The following is a 23,021-nucleotide window of genomic DNA, read 5'->3' as shown; positions in this document are numbered from 1 at the left end:
TCAGAAATTGACACATTGTAAATCAACTATACTTTAATAAAAAATTAATATGAAAAATAAAGATATTCTAATAAATAAATAAATGGCTCTCAAGCACAGCTACATATTGGAATTGCCATGTGGAGGTTTTAGAAACATCTGAGCTTCACACAAATCAATTTAATCAGAATCCCAGGGTACAGAGCCCAGGCACTGGAATTTTATAAACATTCCCATATGACTCTAAGTGGGGCCAGGACTGAAAACCATTTCACTTAATAGATAACCACCAGTGCCCAACAGTATTCTTGGCTTATAGTATTCATAGAATAACTATTTGTTGGGGAAACAAATGTCTTAACAAGTCAATAATTAAATGATTTTGGTTACTTTGACTATGTAATCAATAAGCAATCTTTTTTTTTTTTGTATAGGCATTGTTTTGGCAGAAAGAAATACAACCTTTAGTTAAATTTCTGAAGTTAGGGTAAGTTTCACAGGCTTGGCAGGATTTAATACTAAATTTGAATTCATTCTAAATAAATTCAAAACAAAACTGAACAGTAGGAGAATCTACATGAAACAAATTGAGGAAAATATATTACTAGATTTTAATATGGATATATATTAATAGATAACTTCAGTAGAATATAAAACTTCTTTATGTAAGTTATCAGTTTTCTACACATTTCTATAAACATGCTCTCCGATAAGCCAACACAAAAATAACATGTACCATTTAATGACATTCCAGACACAGTGATAAGTGTTTTCTAGACATTATTTCATTTAATCCTCACATATATTCAAAAAATCTACAATGTAAAATTAATATCAAGGTTTTAGGATGAGAGAATGAAAGCTTCATAGTATTTAAGGCATTTTGTCAAGGTCGCCCACCTATAAGGTGTCCAAGATAGGATCATCCAGTTCAACCTAACTCTGAAAGCCTGCTTAACTTGGTTAAGCAAGAGTTCTTGCCTCTGTTTAAACCAAGTCCCTGCACTCCTGTGATATTACTGTTATGATGCATTTGTCTCTTTTAAAAAGTATCTTTACAAGTGCCCTCAAATTCTTCAAGTTTAACCAAAAAACAGATGAACTCAGTGTGACACTGCTAATTTGGAAAATTTTCTTACATATTAAAATATGTAACTGCCAATTCTTATAGCTAGCTTACTCCTGTTAACACATCAATACCACTTCCTTCTTGCTCTTTAGTTTGCAAAATATCATTTCAATTAAAAATAGTGGCTAGCTGCCAGATTCAAACACAGTAATTGCTTGTCTTGCAAATTGAATACATATATCAAGAAAGATCTGAGAAGACATTTAGCCTCCTTTAATCTTTGTTTTATAAGAATAACTTCGCCCCCACCAAACTGAAATTCAGTGGCTTTCATAGCCAACAAATAAATTCCTTGAAATTAATCAAATCATACATTGCAAAATTTAATAAATAAAATACATAAATTTTTCTTAATTCCAGGCTGTTTTTTTCCTAATTAAAAGTTCTAGATAAATATAGAGTTAGTGCAGAATTTTATATAATTTTTAAATTATGTACTTTTGTAAGAGGGAAGAACAATCTAACTCCATACTGGATCTGTTCCTTTTACTTTAAACTTTGTATTTCATTGCTTTCAATAAAAGCTAATCACTAAAGGGATACTGCCTACAGTTTATACTGTACATAATGGCTTATCACCTGGAATCTTGCCTCGCTTAGCATTCAGCTAAAACACCTTCATTTAAGCTCACAGAAAACATCTTGACCAGGCCCACTTATGAATAACTGGAGGAAGGAAGAAATTAACACATCCCCTCCAGAGGCTAGCTGGATCCAGGAAATATCTGCAACAACTTATTGTCTTTTTACCTACCTCCCCCAGCATGCTCTATAAAAGAAACTCTATCCTAAGAAAACCATAATTCAAAAAAAATACATGTACCACAAGGCACCACAATGTTCACTGCCACACTGTTTACAATTGTCAAGACATGGAAGCAACCTAAATGTTCATTGACAGTGGAATGGATAAAGAAGATGTGGTACATTTATACAATGGATTATTACTCAGCCATAAAGAAGAATGAAATAATGCCATTTGCAACAACATGGATGGACCCAGAGATTATCAAACTAAGTGAAGTTAGTCAGACAGTGAAAGACAAATAATCATATGATATCACTTATATATATGGAATCTAAAAACAGGATACAAATGAACTTACCTGCAGAACAAAAACAGACTCAAAGTCTTTAAAAACAAACTTATGGTTACTAAAGGAGACAGGTAGGGGGAAAGATGGACTTGGGGTTTGGCGCTGGCATATGCACACTGTGGTACATGGAACACCTGGCCCACAGGGACCTGCTTTATAGCACAAGGAACTCTATCCAATGTTCTGTGATGGGAAAAGAATCTGAAAAAGAATGGATGTCTATATATGTATAACTGAATCACTTTGTTATCTGGCAGAAAAAAAACATAACACTGTAAATCAACTTTATACATCAATAAAACTCTTAAAAATGAAAAATAAAAATAAAAAGAGAAACTAGCATCCAAATTCAAGCAAGATAGATGGTGGGACAGTAGTTCAACATCTTCTGGATCTGCTGGCTTTCTAAATGACGTAATTATTCCTTGTTCTGACACCTTGACTCTCGTCTGATAAGCCTGTTGTGAAGCAAGTGGTACTCTGGACTCAGTAACCCTTTCAGTATCATTTCTTGGATGTAATCAGTGAGTATATATAATCATAGCTAAACTTAGACAATAGCCTATTTTCAATTTGGTTGTGAAGCATGGGAATCAGGGAAAAGGGCCAAATTTTGTCAAGATCATTAAAAAACAGAAGATATTTGAGGTTGATGATTGAAGGTTTACTCCATCAGATTAGGTTTATCTCTGCATCTCAGCACAAAAGAAAGAACATTAGAGTAACTACTAATTCAATATTAATTAATTATAGTTAATTAATGGATAAACAAATGTATGGAGTTACTGAGGGTCAAATCCTCAGCTATACAAGCTGAGATCATCAAGATAATTTGTTGGCTGTTTCTTTGTTTTAATTTTGTTCTTTTTTTAGGTTTTTCAATTCCTGAATATTAAATTTCTTGGGAAGTGTAACACATAAGAAAACTTTAAAAAGATATATTAAAGCTAAACTTAAATTTAATATCTACATGCATTTGTACACAACACTTCCTCCTGGTATGTAGGTTCATCATAAAAACCAAATTATATAAGAGAAGCTGCCCATTAATCAAAAAATAATAAGAAATTTTGCTATTGCTTGAAAGATAGTTCCATCAGCTTAGTATTTTATTCTTTATATCTTCAGAGACACATATACCTAGACTATAATCAATATGTGTCACTGGAAGCTTGCAGATGTCTTCTTTCAGCACTGCTAGAAAGATATTGATAACATTTTTGGTACCAAGTGCTTCTTTTTCAACATCCCTAAGTAGGCAGTAAAGGATTTTTCTAATCACAGTATTTTCTTAACAATTGCTATATTATAATCATCTAGACAACAGTTCATATGGTATCAGTTACAATTTCAGTTAAGATTTTAGAAACAAGAGGCATATTTACAAATCCTCTCCCAGGATGAAGCCCATCTGTCAGTTCAGTAATTAATTCAAGAAATATTTTATAGTGGACGGTTGTGATTCCTTCCATAGTTGAAATTCCTGGGTTTCTAATAGTCCTCAGTTTCCATACTAGGAGCCATATGGTTCTAGAAAACCTTACTATAGTGGTGAGCCACACACATGAGCTAGGCAGCAAATCAAGTAGCCTATCACCTAGGAATATGACTATGTAAGCCACGCCTGACTAACTGGTAAGAATTTTTTTGCTATAGAGTATGTATTATATGGTAAAAGACATGGAACTCCTGTAGCTATTTGCTTTCATGTAAGACAGTCAAAGGATGGAAGCAATGCATGAAGGAAGACAGAGTGAAAACACAGAGAAAATCGCAGGAAAGTAAAACAAGACCATGACATTATAAACCTCTGGATCTAAGGGCACCTAAACTTAAACCACTTCTGAGATTACAACTGCTCCATGGTCACACCATTGCACAGTTGCACAGGATCCCATTCTCAAAAGGGACGCTTTACCTTTGGTGTAATACTCTTTGGTTTGCCTTCTTGAAATCTGTAATAATTTGGAGTTCCCATCATGGCGCAGTGGAAACAAATCCAACTTGGAACCATGAGGTTTCAGGTTCGATCCCTTGCCTCGCTCAGTGGGTTAAGGATCCAGCGTTGCCATGAGCTGCAGTGTAGGTCGCAGACATAGCTTGGATCTGGCATTGCTGTTGCTGTGGTGTAGCTGCAGCTGTAGCTCTGATTAGACCCCTAGACTGGGAACTTCTATGTGTTGCAGGTACGGCCCTGAAAAGCAAAAAAAAAAAAAAATTGTAATAATTTTATCTTAAGACTCATGTTCTTAAATGAAGTCCTATGAAATAATGGAGTGGACCTACAAGAAAAGAAGATATACATAGCAATAACTAGCATGTGTGGGGCAGTCCAGGGCTCCTGGGACTCTGAGAGAAAACCACAGCCAGGACCTGATACAGATCTGGAGAAGCAACAGCCAGGGCAACATTGGCTATGGCCCAGCAGAGAGGAGAGACTCCTGGCAGAAGGTCCATGGGGGCTGGCTTGCCTGTCCTTATACCCATCCCACTGGTATCAACACCACTATCAACTCTGGGAAACGTCAGAACTGCTGACACAAAGTTACAAATAAATAAAAGAATATACTTGAACATTACAACAAAACATATTAAGGAATTACTAAAAATCCTTCAAAGAGTTTAGAAATTCTGGTTTTCAAAAGTACTGCAACATTGCTAATCAAGTATCCACAGGCTTAGAAATTAAAAGATAATCATGTCACTGTACCATTAAGTGTCAGTAGTTGTTTCCACATGGTGGTTAAGAAACAAGGCGTTTTTCCATCCTGTGCTCCACTGTTTTCCCAAGTCCTCTTCCGGATGGTCTGCAACTACATGAGAGAATAGGGAAGAAAAGGACATGGAAGATTTCATGAGATTTTAGAGGCCATATCTGGCAGTGCTGCTCATAATTTCTGGTCAAATTTTGCAGATCAGAACCCAGTAATATAGCCCCAACAAAGGCAAGGTAATGGGGAATGCAGGACAATAGCGCTGTAAGTTAAAAGAAAGGAATTCAGATAATGGTGAGCACCACCACTTTCCTTGCAAGATGCTTATGCAAAATTAAACTTTTCCCTTTTCCGGGAGGGTGCAGATGGTGGATCATTATCATCCCCATTACTATCAGTCTGATCTGGTGACTATCTCCTATTCCTCTTTCTTTATACCTGTAGTCTCTATTCATCCCCCTGTAATTTGACTTCTATTTCTACTATTTTAATGAAAACATTTTACCAAAATCACAAACAACAATTTTTTATTTCTTTTTTAACACATCTTTTCTCCCACCAGCTGGCCCAAATCCTCTGGACTGGACTCTGGACTTTTCCCAGCCACTGGCCAGCGTTTCTCAAGACAAAAGACTCCTGCCTTCATTTCCATACTCTCCGGGCTTCCCTGCCTCACACCGGCTAGGAAGGCCCCTCGGCCTAAGAACACCGCCCTCAGCCTAAGACCACCGCCCTCTAAAGGTCCTCTCACAAGCCTCTGACGCTGCGGGCCCCATCTCCTCAGCTCCCTGCCTGCATATCCCCAAGCCGACTCCTTTGACTCGGCTTTGGCCCTTCGGTTTTGTCCCCAAAACACCAACCCAAGATGTCCCTCAGGCAGCCTTCGTGCGTCTCCCGTCACCTTTCGGCGTCCCGCACCCAGTCTACTCCTCTGGAGAAGCGTGGCTCAGCCGCTGCAGCTGGGCCTCCGGCGGGAGCAGGCGGATTTCCGGGCGGAGAACAGCGCCGCCTGGTGTCCAAGCCTCCGGGCTCGCGCTGGGGTCTCAAGCAGCCTACCCACCAGAAGGTGCTGCTGCTATGTCACAAATGACCTCTTAATTACGGTCATTAAGTTGCAACTTTCAGCATTTAATTGAAATGACAGTACGTTTTAGCTGACATTCCCCGTTAAATTCAGTTGCATTTTCATCTGTGGTACTTCTACCTCTTTTAGTCATCACCGTTATGGAACTTAACACAATGTGTTTTAAATATATATATGTGTAGATAAAATTGACAGTACTATGTTTTAAATATATATATATATGTGTAGATAAAATTGACAGTACTATATATACATACATATATATGTATATAATCTTATGTAGACTTCTAAAGGGCAATTCATTTTCAATTGTGTAATTCTGATCCCTATTGCATTGTCTGGAATATAGTGCCTCAGTAAATCCTGATTCACAAACAAATAAGTGAACCATTAGCCATGTTTACTGCAAAGTATATATATGACATCCAGCTGAGGATGTCTATAGATTGTTGGTTATGTAAATAGGAGATAATCTAGGAGATATGTCTCCCATAATGATAGCCACAAATATGCAAAGTTAAAATGCACATGTATATGTCTGGGGTCTACTTTGCTCTTGGAATTTGTGAGTTACAAAGGGGACAGATGGAATGGGGGTTGGGACTGGCATATGCACACTGAGGTACATGGAATAACTGGCCAATGGGAACCTGTGGTATAGCACAAAGAACTCTACCCAATATTCTCTGATAATATATTTGGGAAAAGAATCTGAAAGAAAAAAATAATAATTTGTGAGTTAATGATTTTCATTGTATTAGGAACTTTTTTGGTGATAATTTCTATAAATAAATTTTCTATTTTTCACTCTCTTTTAAGAATTCCAGTTAAACATATAATGAGCCACTTGAAGAGTTGTTTCACAGGTGTACACATTTTTGTTTTTAGTTTTTTTCTCCCTTTTTTAATTTTGGAGCTTTTTATCGCTTCAAATTTATCAATATTAGCCTCTGTAATACTTAATCTATTAATTCTTTCAGTGATTTTTCTTTCTCAGATATTGTGGTTTTCATAATTCTAGAAGTTCCATTTGGATCTTGTTTATATTTTCCATTTATCTACTCAACATAGTCAGTGTCTCTTCTACCTCTTATAATACATGGAATACAGTTAACATAAGAAATTGGAAGCTGTGTCAGAGTGGTACAAAGGACATTCACATCTAAAAGAGCTAGCTGACTAGCTAGCTCTACTGTGTGACCTTAGGTGTGGGTTACTGCTGAGGTGGAATGGAGATGCTTTCACTATGAAAATCACATTGCAATGAGGCTGGCTTCATCAAGCAAATAGCCTTAGAGTTTTGTAGTAAAAGTTGAGAGGCCCGATGTAATGAGGAAGACTGTGGGTTATTTGCCAAATTTTGAAAAGAATTTATGGAAAGTGTTGGCTAGAGTGGGTTGGATGTGCCAAAACAATATCCTGAGCATGCAAGGAGGAGGTCTTTAGGTCACCAGTGGAAGATTTATTCCTATCCTCACTCTTAGTATGAACTCTGAGGGGGATGAGACAATAAGCGGATTTCTCTAAAAAGGAAAGTTATAGAAACCACAATCTTGAGATCTTTCCACTTAATTTAACATATTTTATATGTATTCCTAATTGTTTCAATTTCAGAAAGTACTCTCTGACTTTGTCTCTGAATTCCAGGGAGCACCTTATTTAATTAAATCACACAGAGAACCCTAATGGGCTATCTACAGAAACAGGAGGAAAAACATTTAGTCACACTGGTCAATGAGAAAGTGGGAAAGCAGTCAGGAAAATCAGCCAGCAACAAACATAAATCTCCTATGGGTAGATACGAAAAGCAGCATTAAACTGGCCAGGAAGCCAGGTCATTATCAAGCCAGCATACAGCTCCAAAGAGGGTCTATCCTAAAGGATCCTCATTCAGAAGATACTACCTGATTCATAAATAAAATTAAAAAAAAAAAAAACAGGAATACCATCATCCCAACACTTCCTGGGAGGCACATCCTAAACACTAGAAATAATCTGCTCAGATGCCCAAGAGTACAGGTTTTACTCCCCAAGCCCTTTGGGCCAGTGCTGTCTTCATCAGCTTCCGACGGGAGCAGGTGCAGAGGGTTCTGCAGCGAACCAAGTCCTGGTACTCACAGTTTAATGTGACTTGGGTTTCTGTCTTGAAATTCTTAATAGTTTTATCTTTGAATGTGTCTTACACCAGAGACACAGAACCTCTGCTCACTGCTGTCCCATCTCCCTCTGCCTCCTCTGGACCAATTCTCGGCCTTGCTTTCCCCTCCCCTACCCAGCAGCTGCTTCTGCCCTCCATCACCAGTCAGGGACTGGTCATGAGTTCCCAGAAGGTGAAGCTCATTCCTGATAAGACCCAGTGATGATTATTCCTCTCCAGATGGGCAGTGAGAGTCAGGCATATTACGCTGGAGACACATAGGAGCATACCTCTCATCTACCCCATCTACCCAGCTGATGCCTCCTAGGGCAGAGGTCACAATGCCCTTGGGGTTGTCAGTTCACTTTGGTTTGAACCTGCTTGACTTCCTTGTTCTTTATGAGCTTCAGCATGTTGGCCTGGTGCCTGATTGGAGGTGGGGCTCAGCAGCTGATGGGCCATGCAAGCACAAGCAGTCTCAGAGACAGAGCCCCCAGGGGCCTCTGAATGTCTGCAATGGCCCTCCAGATAGCCCACTCCCAAAGAGCAGACCATTAAATAGTAAATTTTAAATATACATATTCCAGGTTGAGAAAGAGGGAGAAGGACCACAGAAAGAAAGGAATTTTAAATACCTTTACTAGCACTTGTCTCCTGCTAGTTGAATAAAGGGGTCCTATATTTTCATTTTGCATTGAGCCTGGAAAATTATTTAGCTGATCTTGCTCCTAGCTCTCAGCAACAGGAGATGATATGAAGAGGTAAAACCCCTCACATGTATTTGACAGATTCTGCAGAAGATTCATAAGAACATTCCAGTTTTCTTCCATAGACAAATGTCCCTTTCCTTCTCTTCCCATGGATATAGTTCTATGTCTCTGCCTATCTATGACATCATAAGTGCTGAATCTGGAAACGACATAAGATGCAATGCTTATGAACAGAGTAACTTTTCCTAACTACCCTAACTTCATAGTTTTCATAGTTTATTTCATAGTTTGTTTCAAAATCTTATAAAATTAGTCCTAGGCAAATAATTCTCATAGGCACATAAAATCCCCCTTCCCTTAATCTGAGTTTCAATCCAGCAATACAACTCAACAAACACCACTGTAAATGATGAGTTCACTATTTCCTTGAAATTTCCTATTGATAAGCTTATGTTGATAAGATAAATGTTTATTTCAGATTCTGTGCTCTAATGCACAATCTCTTTTAGCCATAAAAATCCATTTAGGGTAGGAATTATCATTATTCCTATTCTACACATGAGGAAACTGCCTGGATAGGGTTATGTAATGTCACCAGCAACACAGTGGGGTATAGTTGGCAACTGCATCATGGCTGATATATGGCGAAATAACAATATACAGACTGGAATGTTAGATTTGTCCTAAAACACAGAAAAAATTTGCAAATCATACTGAAATTTAAAACTCCTATATGATTTTTAGTTCATAAATGCGACTTCAAAAATAATAAAAAAAAAATGATCTTAAAAAAAAACACTTTAACCAGTTTAAATCAGAAGACTTCTCTTGCCACTCCATTATTAATTAATAGAACGTATTCTGATATACTGGATAAAGCTTTTACACCTCTCTATTTTAATTATCAACTAACTTTCAAAGAATTCAGATTTTTAAATAACAGGATATTGCAACACAAATTGTATTATAAAGGGATTTTTGCTTACACTAGATGTAAAGAATTGCATTTTAGATATTCTTTCCTCTCATACAGTGTTCTGTGTTATCATATTGTGAAAATCTATGAAATGCAAAATATATTTTAAATAATGAATTTCGGAGTTCCCGTCGTGGCGCAGTGGTTAACGAATCTGACTAGGAACCATGAGGTTGTGGGTTCGGTCCCTGCCCTTGCTCAGTGGGTTAACGATCCGGCGTTGCCGTGAGCTGTGGTGTAGGTTGCAGACGCGGCTTGGATCCCGCGTTGCTGTGGCTCTGGCGTAGGCCGGTGGCTACAGCTCCGATTCGACCCCTAGCCTGAGAACCTCCATATGCCGCGGGAGCGGCCCAAGAAATAGCAACAACAACAAAAAAGACAAAAGACAAAAAAAAAAAAAAAAAAAAAAAAAAAAGAATGTCTTTAAAAATATTATATTTAAAATTCATTCATTAAACCTTACCACAAAATATTTTTCAAAACAAAAAATATAGCTTTTTTTATTCACAGATTATCAAAAATTACATTAATTTTTCAATAAATTGAATTTTTATTATTATTTTGGGTTTGGGGAAATGTAATTGTTTTCTTGATATTTTCATCACAAATCCTCAATATTTCATGCAGATGAAAGAAACAACCCTACTGTGTTATCAGTAAGTATGGTGAAACAGAAGAAAAATAAACTTCTATAGATTTAAGAGAAAAAATAATTCATATATCTTTGAAAGAGAATTTTGTTTCTAGAATTACTATTGGTTCAGACTAGAATGTAGGTTCCCAAGACAAGAAATGAGAAAAACTTAAGAGGTAATTGCTGATGCAGAGAGCCCATTTAGATCAAAGAGATATTGTTTAAAGGACTAAAGATAAAATATGTTTTTATTGTAGCTTTTAGCTTGCTTCAAGATCTATTGCCTTCAAGGTTGAAAAAACACTCCAAAGGGGGCAATAATGATTCCAGATACAGACATTATACTCTACTGATGATGTCCTTCCCTATCCTCCTGTAAGTGGTTTTCTATTACTGATGTATGCCAGAGCAAATTGTGTACCTTGCTCTATAAATAATGAAAGCAAGCATAAGCACAAGAAATATAAGGGGACTGCTGTAAACAGATACTTCTGTTTCATTACCACTGTTTTATTAACAAATTACTGCCATTAAAGAGATTATGAGGTTGCAAAAAGCAATCCAAAATGAAATAGTCCAGACCTAACTCTCATTTTGTTATGAATTGAAGAGATTTGCCTGCAGTTGGTTTAGTTCCTTATTGTTTCTGTGACTGCACTACTCTATTTTGTATCTTGAATTGTGAATGTGCTCTCCCTAGCCAGGCTTTTTGAATCATCTTTTCTAAGTGAAAAAGATGTTTCCAATTAAGTCAAGATATACACCTCTCAGCTCCTAATGCAAAGGGTGATAGGTTACATATAATATAGCTCACAATGGAACAATATACTCAAAAAAGTCCCATATTTCTTACTGTAGTTATTCTATAAACCAACAGGTTATGACAAACTATAAGATTTTTAAGCAGTAATGACGCCAACCTTTACTATTAGTATATTTTTTATGTTAAACCAGTATTTCACTTTGGAATACTGAAATTTTAACCCTCTAACTTTCTGGGGAGATTCTTAAAGTGTCCTATTTTGAACTTTTTTCAGTGATGGAAACCAAATGTGGAAAATTGCTCTTGTCTCTCAGAGCCTACAGTTATTTGGGATTATTCAGGCATATATAGTAATTCATTTAAGAAGATGAAAAGAGATATTACTCATACCTTTGTTTTACTTTTTGGAGACTGAGAAACCAAAATGGTAGGAATATTCTGCCAGTTCCAAAACTGATTAGAAATGGGCCTCATCGTTGGAAACCAGCAGTCTGGTCATCACAGTTGCTAAAGAAAACTAGCCAGCAGTATCCTCAAGTATGGAGATTCAGGAAATAAGGGGATTAATTAGAATTGGTTTCCTATGGAATGAGTGCTAGATAAAGAATAAATTTTGATTTTATAAAACTTTGAGGTTAAACTTTCCTCTGTCCCTCAAAATTTCCCACATCAGCATACTCTTGTGTTTAAACTTTCTTTATATCATATATTAATAAACTGCATAAACAAATCAGTCATATTTTACATGCAAACTTAAAACAATATGGCAAATGCAAATAACTATTTTTTTTAATCCTTATATGATTGAGGGTTTTTTGTGTGTTTCAAAAACAATGCAGGTTTTTTGTTGTGCAAAGCAGCAACTATTCTAAAAAAGACATATAAAAAATAGAGAAAATTTTAAAACTAATATAACCATTAAAGCCCATTAATTTACACATTAATTGAGTTCCCATCATGGTGCAGTGGTAACGAACCCAACTAGTATCAGTGAGGACGCAGGTTTGATCCCTGGCCCAGCTCAGTGGATTAAGGATCCGGCATTACCATGAGCTGTGGTGTAGGTCGTAGACGCAGATCAGATCCCACATTGCTGTGGCTGTGGTGCAGGCAGGCGACTGCAGCTCGATTCGGCCTCTAGCCTGGGAACTTCCACATACTGTAGGTGTGACCCTAAAAAGAAAAAAATAGTAATAATTAATTTACAATTATTTTCTAAGCATTTATTTGCTTTAGAAAATGGGGATTTTACCATTTAGATGGTTGTCTGTCTTTTCCCCAGAAATGTATCATTTCAGAAAAAGAATTCTAAGTAACAAAGCAGGATTCCAAAATATAGATCTCTCAGTACTAGATAAAATGGAAAAGACAGAACTAACCAAACAGAAATCTCAACAGCTACAAGCAAACCAAGTTACATGTAAAATTTCATACCATAATCTTTGAAAAATCTTGACAAAGGAAAGAATTCTGCTGCAGTTAAAACACCTAGAAGTCATTTCAGGAAAGAACATAAATCAAGAAACTCTCCAAAACTCTCACCAGAACCCACCAATTGAAAGACAGATAAATGTGATGAATAGGCCATCTAGAAAACAACAGGTTCAAACCCTAAGACTAAAGGCCCCTCACCTTTTTCAAGTGCTGCATAATGAACAGGAAGGAATGGTTTGAGGCACCCACATCTGCTGCCAAGGGACTAAGATATCCCTGGTAGCTAAGTAGTGGGTACCCTGCTTCACACCATTTCATGTAAGCTAAAAAATGTAAAAAATGTCCAGGATACCCAGGAAAAGCTACATATAGTTCCAAAAAAGCTCTTTCTCCAAAATGGACCAAAGTGTTATATTTCAAGTTACGAATATATTTGGAGAGGAGAAGGAAGATAGGTTTCTGATAGAGTATTCATGGAGCCAAAGAGAATTAATTCATATGATATAATGAAAAATAAAGATTTTGGCCAAGCAAGATGACAAGGAAATGCATGGCAAGTAAGCAAGCATACCATAGAAACAGATAAAAGAAATGTGTAGCATATTTTTTAAAATGTCAAAGCACCCAGTCTAAAAGGGAAACCAATGCAAGAAAAGTAAAGAAAAAAAGTTCACAACAATTTTTGAGAATGCCTCATGATCAAGAAATTTCAGGAATATTATAGTCAGAAAGACCAAAATAAATCTTATAGAAATATAAAATAAATTTAAAATATTGTAGAATAGACTAGCCATGCCTAAAAATCATAGTGTTGATGTAAATGAGGATTCCACTGGGAAATAAGCAGATAATCCAACAAATGAAACAAACATTGAAATAAATAAGTCAATAATAAAAATATTAAAATAGAAAACTATAATTAAACATAATAAAGATTAAAAAGAAAATAAAATAGAACACTGTATTTTTAAAAACCTAGCATAGAATAAGAAACAGTGACATACATTGTAATCACATCATTGAACTTGAAAAACAAAAATTCTTTAGAATTCTTTAAGAAAATAAGTCACCAATGAGAGTTAAGGGTGGATGTAATCATACTGGTTCCAGATTTTTCCAAAACAAATTTCAGACACCAGGAAACAAATTATCTATAGATCTGAGAGGACTACATTGTGACATAGAATACTATAAACAGCCATGTTTTGTTGTTTATATGTAATGGCAATACAGAAATATTCCTGAAAGTTAAAAAACTCAAGGAATCTCTATATGTATAATATACATGTATAAAATATATAACCAATACTCATTTATGTAAATAAATGTATATACACATATATAGAGAAAAATACAGACAAATGATATTTTCCTAATGTGTGATTTCTGGATAGAGAAATATTTTTGCTGTTTTTCTTGATTCTGGTGCTTGATTCTTAAAATATTTTTAGCTATGTTTGCATAAAATAATTAAATGATTATTCTAAAAAGTTTAAAACATAATTTTAATTATTGCCTAATATCCATTTTATGTATATCCTGTAATTTACTGAATTTATAATAGCTTTTATTCCCTTTATTTCTAATTTTTACTACTGTCTATATATTATGACATATTTTATCCATAAAACTTTGTATCACTGATTATTTCTAGGCACCGATTCTAAGAATTACCACTTCAAAGAATGACAACGGTTTTACAATTTCTTTAGATATTAATAAATTGCTTTTCAGGGATACTGTCTTCATTTTTACCCTTTCATCAAAAGTGAAAATAATGTTTATCTAATTATACCTTTTGCTCAACTTAGCCTTTAAATTTTTTGGTCATTTTATTTATTTATTTAAATTTTTTTCAGAAGTATTGTTTACTGAATTTAAAAAAAATTATTATAGTTCATTGGCAATGTTCTGTCAATTTTTGCTGTACAGCAAAGTGACACAGTTTTATATGTGTATATATATATATATATATATATATTTAATTTCTCACATTATCCTCCATCATGTTCCATCACAAGTGATTATGGTTCCCTGTGCTGCATAGTTAGAAATCATTGTTTATCTACTCCAAAGGCAATAGTTTGCATCTACTAATCCCAAACTCCCAGTCCAACACAATTCCATCCCCTTCCCCCTTGGCAACCACATGTCTGATCTCCATGTCCTTGAGTTTGTTTCTTTTCTGTAGATAGGTTCATTTGTGCCATATATTAGATTCTAGATATAAGCTATACATGGTATTTGTCTTTCTCTTTCTGAGTTACTTCACTTACTATTAGAGTCTCTATTTCCAACCATGTTGCTGCAAATGGCATTATTTCTTTCTTTTTTATGGCTGAGTAGTATTCCACTGTGTATATGTACCACATCTTCTTAATCCATCCATCCGTTGATGGACATTTAGGTTGTTTCTATGTCTTAGCTATTGTGAATCGTGCTACAATGAACATAGGGGTGTGGGTGCATGTATTTTTTTGAATGAAAGTTTTGTTTGGACATATGCTGAGAAGTGGGAGTCTAAATATTTTTAATTTTTATTTTCTAGTAATGTTTCCTATGTTACTTGTCTTCACATTCACTATTACCGGAAAGCCTTCTTGTGTATTGAAGATATTAGTTCACATTTCCTTTTTTTGAACTTCACATAAAAGTCATCATATTGCATGTGGTTTCCATTCAATACTATCATAATGAGATCACCTATGTTATTGCTACAGCTATAATTAATTTTTACTGATGCAAAATATTCCATTTTGTGATTTAATAAAATTTCCTATTTATCTTATTTATAGGATTTATAATGTTTCAGTTTTTGCCCATTACAAAACACGATTTTTGAACCTTAATGTACATGTTTTCTGATGCACTTTTGAAAGAGTTTCTCTTGGATAAACAATTAGGATTTGAACTGTTGATTATAGGGGAAACAAAAATTCACTTTTACAAGACAATGCCAAATTGTTTTCTATACTTATTATCCATGTTATGCTCCTGCCAGCATAACTGAACCCACTGATCCACATCATCTGTAAAACTCAGTATAGTCATTAACTTCTGCCTAATGAATGAGTCTAATACAGTGTCTCATAGCTATCTTGATTTGTATTTTTGTGATTACTAATGAAGTTCAGCACATCTTCACACCTTTTTCAGTCATTTATATTGCTGTTCTTGCAAAACATCTATTTGTGACTGAATAATTTTTCAATTCTCTTGTTTATTGAGTCTTCTGTAAGAGTTCTCATATATTTGAAAATTAATATTTTATTGTCCACATATATTACAAATATCTAATGTCAGTTTGTGTTCTATGTTTTTGCTTTCTCTGAAACATTTTCACAAGCTAAAGTTCTTAATTTGTATACAATCAAATTTGACAGCTTTTTACATATCATTGTTTTTTGTTCAGGAAATCTATATTTTCCAAGCTCACTTATGTAACAGTCACTCCTTTGCTCAAAAACCTGCCATGCCTCATCTGTCATAAAGCAAAATTTCTCTTAAGGGTCTTTTTTTTAACAATCCTCTACTCTCTTTTATTTGCAATTATTTATCCCTGAACCACCCACACAAAGTCCTAATATTTTCATTTTATACTCAGCTTTCAATCTGCTTCCCTTTTTAATTTTCTTTTACTGGTAAGGCTTGACTATTTTTGGTCCTTTGTACTTTTATATAAGTTTTAGAACCAATTTATTCACTTAAGAAGCTTATTTGAGCAACGCTGAATCTAGATGTAGGTAGCATTGATACATTTAAAATATCAACTGCTCCTATACATGAACATTATTTAAATATCTCTTCAATTATGTCTTCATGTAAGAGTTACTCCCCATGATAATTTTTTGCTTGCTAAAGGATATCCTTGTTTAAAGTTTTTATTAGTTCACAGGGGTTTTCTTTGGCTACACCTACAGCAAGTAAAAGTTCCCGGGCCAGGGATCAAACCAAAGCCACAGCAGCAACACAGGCTGCTGCAGTGACAATGCTGGAATCTGCCGTCCACAAGGGAACCCCTACAGTTATTTTTAACGTGTTTAAAACAAACATATTATATTTAAATTTTGGAATTTACTGATATTTTATCTATGCCATTTTTGATGACATGCAGATTTTTTCCTTTAAAATGTATCTCTACAGGTATTTGTAATACATGATATATAGTTTTATGCTATATATGAATATAAAACAACGTTTAAATATATTATGAGAAGGCATATATCCACAAAATATATATAAATTTACATATCCCAAAATTACATATATTACTCAAATAATGAATATGTGTCCTCATTTTTAATTCATTTAATTTTCAAACATTGCTAATGTTGTTTCAAAGAATGTCAGTATTCTTTGTTCATATTTCATTTTGTCCCTAACATCTTTATGTGTCACAAACCTATCTTGTTTAGAGGAAAATGTTAATATTTGTTGAGCTTTACCAAATATTGTAGTCAGTTTTACTGATACAAAGTAAAAATTTTTGTATGTTTGTTTAACACTTTTCTGCTTTGAATTTTTCTTCAAGAATATTATCACCACTCTGCTTTCCAATTTTTCTTGTGGTAACTCTTTATCTCTGAGTAGATTTTTATTTATTTTTATTATTATTATTTTTTAGGGCTACACTCACAGCATATGGAAGTTCCTGAGTTAAGGGTAAAATCAGAGCTGCAGCTGCCAGCCTACACCACAGTCACAGCAACCCCAGATCTGAGCAGCATCTGTGATCTACACCACAGCTCCAGGCAATGCCAGATCTTTAATCCACTGAGAGAGGCCAAGGATCGAACCTGCATCCTCAGGGATACAATCTGATGAGCTTTTTATTTTAACTATTTCAGATGTATCTCAGCAAACAGCATGTAATTAGGTTATTATTAATTACATATTTTAGGTTTATATCTGTATTGTTATTTTCTTGGGAGGAAGAACTGGGCCTTACAAGTCTTTATACCCCATGAGCAGTCTTCACATTGTACTGGACATGAGAGAAGCCCTAAGGGAATCTGATCTATTCATTTTTAAGTAATGCTGTTTAGTAACTGTCAATATGAATGGCTATAGTTGAAAAATCTGAAGACCCTTTGTCTTAGATATTAGTTTGCTATCATGATGTCATTTAGCCTCTCTTAACTACAGAAAATTATGTTTATTCTTCGGAAAAACTGTTAGAAATGTCCAGAATAAAAGGCTCTTAGAGAAAAGCTTGGTAACTTTATCATGTCGTTTATAAAAATCAGCCCAGGTGCTACTGGTTTTTCACAGAGTAAATTCCCAGAGCCTAGACACTACTTATTCACCGTAAAGTTCACAGTTTAAACTTCTGCTGAGATGCCATGAAAGCTCCCTATGATTCAAGTCTAGCCAGGAACCAAAGAACTGAACTAATTGGTTAAGTCTGCTCAAGGTGACAAGCTGCCGGCTGGCAGACAAAACATTTAGAAACCAAGCTGAAAATGCTACATCTAATTTTACTTAGGATGTAAGAAGAGATCCAGAAGACTAGTCTGTTTACTGGCAATGAAACATTATCCCCACGCTATTCTCAGATCACCTGGAAGGAAGTGTGCTCTTGGAGAAAGAGGGTAGTTTGTCTCCATGGGTCTTTACCTAACTATTATAAAAATATGTTTATGGCAGATCATAATGTTTGACACAGAATGATCATGTTTTTGTTATAAATGTAGTTTGTGATTTAAAGGCTCTACTTATCCTAATATAAAAATTAATATAATATAAAAACAAAGCAAGTAAATATTCAGCATTCTATAATACAATTTTTTCTCTATTCAATTTTCTAATAGATAATTCAGAAGGTTCAAAAGTATATTTCTTTCAAGATTCTGTGTGCTGTGGACACATATATTCTCTCTGTGTGTATGTGTGTGTGTAAGGGGTGTGCAACATTATAATATGCTGCAGTTAGAGGAAATAAAAAGTGCACAAGTGTCAATGGCTTCACAAGGGCCATAGAAACCCTTTGAAGGAAAATTTCTGAAGATAAAATCATGGCGTGAAGACAGTGGTAATCTTTCCACTTAACTTTCTATTTTCTTTGATGCTATGATTAGCAGATCAGGTAATCATTCATTTATTTTTGGAGTTGTGTGGCCTCTAGTGGTGTCTGGAAAAAATATACAATGAAAACATTTCAAGACTTAACACATCTATATATCTACCAAAACTGAAAACTCTAAAAGGAATGCTGAATATTACTCCAATTTAAGAAAATTACATATCTATTACTTTGACTTATACAATGCTTTTATGTGAAACTTTCAGATTTTGGTTCCACTTGTTTCAAAGCTACTGTTTTTAGATATATATTCATAGGAAAATGATATGGAAATAATAATTCTATTTTTCATCAAGTTGTTTCTTATATTTTCCCCTGAAGTATGTTTCAACATTTATAATTTATAAGAAAATATTTCCCCAAATTAATAACAATTTTTTCAAATAATCTAATAATCTTTTTCAATATAATCAAATGCTAATATTTTGCTTAGGAATGTTATAGGCATTTTACCTTTAACTCAAAATTAATTTTTAATTAATTTAAAATGTGTATTTTTTAGATTACCATGTTTTTTCTAAAATTCTGAAACATTTATAAACCATAACACTATATCAGGGAGAATCAATAAGCTGATAGAGAGATAGCAAAATGAATGTCACTATCCTTCATTAAGTATGAAAAACTACCGTTTGCATCTTGGTGAGAGTCACTGTATGTTGAAAAATCTTAAATGAAAACAGTAATTAAGCTTATGAATCCATTTACTAATGTGCTCTTCAAGAAATACTGAACTTAATTAGTTCATATTTTCAAAACATAATACCATTTCAATTACATTCTACATTTTAATCAATTGGACAAAGAAAAGACAGTACTGATTTGAAAGGGACCCCAAGGGAAAAAAAATGTACAACCTGCCACAACAGGCAATTTGGCATTAGTGTCTTTCTACAGAGGGTACTATATGCAGATCAGAAATTACCTTTAGGATTGCCAGATTTCTTCTAATACATTCCTTTTTCTATTTTAAAACTTTACAATTCACAAGCTTACAGCTGAAAGCAGAAGGTAATATGCTCCAGAAAGTATTTACAAATTTATTACAAAGTATGTGCCTGTTGCTGGAATTATTTACCAGACTTCAGATTTTAAAGAATTTTCCAACTCATCATGTTTACCAGCACAATTCCCTCAGATTATAATGAAAGAGTTTATACCTATAGATTAGAAGATAAAGACAATGCTGTACTTAGTGAGAAAGAGTGATAAGGAAATACAAACTAGGTGTCTACTGATGCCCTTTGCAAAAGAAGATTATTCTGCAACTTTATCACATTTACACTTTATAGGATAGCTGAAGAAAATGAAGCATAGGAATATGTGAGCTATGTACTGGCAGTTATTGGAAATGGGTTTTTGATTTAGTTGCCAACTGAGAATTCAGAAACAAAATAAAAACCTTTCATGGCCATCAGAAAATATGACTTTCTAAATAAGAATAATGAATATTGTCTACATAAATGATTCCCATGTTAATTCATCCAACATCTTTCAGAGCCAGAATAGCACTATTTAATAGAATTCTGATGGTGAATGTCTACCACTGAAAAGTCACTTGCATACACACAGAGAATCATATTATATAAAACTCTGAGAAACACTATTCCCATGATGACATTGACAAGGCAAAAGTAAATACCCTTTGAAAGAGCAAAATTCTTGACAGTTGCTAGTCTCCCTTAATGCTATTCCACGGTGTTTACTGGGAGATGAAATTCAGCTCTGGTTGGCTGGAGTAAGTTTCTGGGTCCAAGCAAGTGGTAAGAAGGCTGTGCATTGAGGAAATGTTTATGTTTGCAGCATATATTTGGGGTATATTTTTAAATCAGTAGAATCAGATGGCATGTTTGAGTTCCTACTTACTTTTACTCTGGTGTCAATCAATATTTATTAACCATGTTAATGTCTTACTTTTTTAATGTTTTATTATCGATATTTTCAAATATGGGTAAAGTACATAAATTACTATAATGAATACTCATATATGTAAGATCCAGCTTCACTCATGTCAATGCTTTGTTTTCTCTATGTTTTCTTTATTAGGATTAAGTTGCAACAAGTTTGGTTAAATAGATGCAATATGAGACCAGCATTCAAAATATTTAAGCCTTGTGGAGTTCCCGTCGTGGCGCAGTGGTTAACGAATCCGACTAGGAACCATGAGGTTGCAGGTTCGGTCCCTGCACTTGCTCAGTGGGTTAATGATCCGGTGTTGCCGTGAGCTGTGGTGTAGGTTGCAGACGCGGCTCGGATCCCGCGTTGCTGTGGCTCTGGCTTAGGCTGGTGGCTACAGCTCCGATTCGACCCCTAGCCTGGGAACCTCCATATGCCACGGGAGTGGCCCAAAGAAATAGCAAAAAGACAAAAAAAAAAAAAAAATTTAAGCCTTGTAAGGAGAGTGTTTAGCAGTCACCCTTCTCTTTCCCTGAACTAAAACTGATAAAACACTCAAATATTGATCCTAATCTTTTCATTTGGGTGTGTTAAAACTGAAAGGCTGGATAATTAACAACTTACTAAAAATTAGGTACCAGAAATGTTGTCCTGATTTGACTGCTGCTATATACCATCACTTATGCTTTTTTTGCACATTTAAAAAATGTGTAAATCACAAGTGACATGCATATATACACACACGTGTGTGTTGATAAGGTGAATTTACACACATATAAATGCCAACTATATATTGTCTATTTACATGGATACAAGTATCATACAGTTGGTAAAATTTTTGAAAATAAAATCTTCTGAATAACAGACAATTTTCATTTAGGTTTCAAGCACCATAGCTGAATTTCCAACCAGCCACTACCCTCCTAAGAAGTCCTGAAACTCATGACTGTACTCAAAGGCCTTTAGAAAAGAGAAAAAAGGACTACCAATGCTAAGAGGTTCCCTCTGAAGCTGAGATAAATGGTTTAAATTTAATAAATAGTCTAGGTCAATACCTCCTCAAAGATATTTATGTATTAAGTAAATTGAAATAAATTCAATTAAAAGTGACCTGAAATAACTACCAAGTTGGAGGTAATGTTGCTAAGAATTTAGAGAAATGTTTTCCCCATTTCAACATACGGGCATCACAAGTAGATCTGATTTTCTTATTAAGAGCTCAGGTATCATTATGTTTCCTCCAAAGAATGAGGAATAACATGAGGAAGAATAAAGGACAAGACCTTCATTACAATTGGCCTAATCTGCTACCTCTCCCATAGGAGAAATTAGAAGATGAAACTTGAACTTGGTGCTTTTGGTACTATGTAGAACCTTGAAGTTAATTTCTTTTTTCCCCTAGATCTTTCTTCTTTGACAAACTTCAGCTTGACTTTCTAAATAAGATTAATGCTTATGGTCGACACAGATTATTCTAATGTCAGTCAAGGCACCGCTCTTTCCTGGGTTACTAAAACAATATTGGTACTGGCAGGTATAAAACATGCTTTCCAGCATAGGCAGACAAGTGAGTTCAGTTTGGAATCTAAATCCAAATTAGTTCCCATATTAATTGCAAATGGTAAAAACCTTTGCTTTAGTTTTCTAATTAAGATTAATGATAGTGGTTTGAAGAGCTGATACCAAGACCCTGGCATTAACAGCAATCATTTTTCAACTGTGGCAAACATGCTTTTCTTTTGAAGTACTTTCTAGTCCAAAATAAGTGTTGGCAAGAAGGTCGTGTTGAGAGAGGCAGAGGACTCAATAGAAGCATTTCTTAAGACTAAACCACAAATATATTGAACCAACAAAAACTCAGGAAAAAACTTTGTTTGAGGCAGCACATACCCTTCCAAAACCTGCTCTCCAGAAAAAGAGCCCAGCTTTATGAAAAACGAAGGGCTCCACATTCTTGAATGAGATTCCATTGAAAGTTATAAATAACTGTTAAAATAAATGTTTCCAATTAAAGTGCTTCTGGATATCTGTTGATTGTGAGTGAGATGATTTACAAAGAGAGCACAGCCAGAGCACAGGCACACCATCTGGAATTACTAACCGAGAAACCCATAAACTCATCGATGTATTACATGACTTACTGTCAGGCCTCCATGGAGTAGGTATCATCAGATTCTAAAACTTTGAATTTATACCACATTAGAAATCGCTTAAGACAGAGCATGTTTCATTCAGAAAAAGTCTCCCTTTTTGGATTGTGTTATGTATGTTCTGAACGCAAATTCCTCAGAGAGAGAGAGATGAAAGAAAATCTGGGGAAATAGCAACCAGAAGTTTTTCTCTCCCAGCTGTTTTGTCAGTTTTAGATAACCACAGAAATTATGCA

General features: G+C 34.9%; 1 protein-coding gene and 1 pseudogene across 2 annotated transcripts in view; one reads left to right on the top strand and one right to left on the bottom strand.

Moving 5' to 3' along the window:
• Nucleotides 1–566: 566 nt before the first annotated feature.
• MACIR (macrophage immunometabolism regulator) overlaps nt 567–23,021 on the bottom strand; it is a 790,687-nt gene continuing 768,232 nt past the window's right edge. The window contains exons 10-12 of one of the 2 annotated variants that reach the window (XR_014838456.1): nt 5,780–6,714; nt 4,916–5,018; nt 567–4,399 (exon numbers count right to left, since the gene is read on the bottom strand). The gene's annotated coding sequence lies outside the window, so the exon portion shown is untranslated. The remainder of the gene's footprint in view (nt 4,400–4,915; nt 5,019–5,779; nt 6,715–23,021) is intronic. The other variant, XR_014838457.1, reaches the window with a different exon arrangement.
• LOC146405663 (dematin-like) overlaps nt 8,482–23,021 on the top strand; it is a 121,610-nt pseudogene continuing 107,070 nt past the window's right edge.

The sequence above is a fragment of the Sus scrofa genome, chromosome 2 (assembly GCF_054392235.1).
Source record: "Sus scrofa isolate SSC_HxYL_T2T_F1_AM1 chromosome 2, Sscrofa_HxYL_maternal_Yorkshire_Landrace_v2.0, whole genome shotgun sequence".
Taxonomy (NCBI): Eukaryota; Metazoa; Chordata; class Mammalia; order Artiodactyla; family Suidae; genus Sus; species Sus scrofa.
This window is presented reverse-complemented; position numbering and strand designations above follow the sequence as displayed.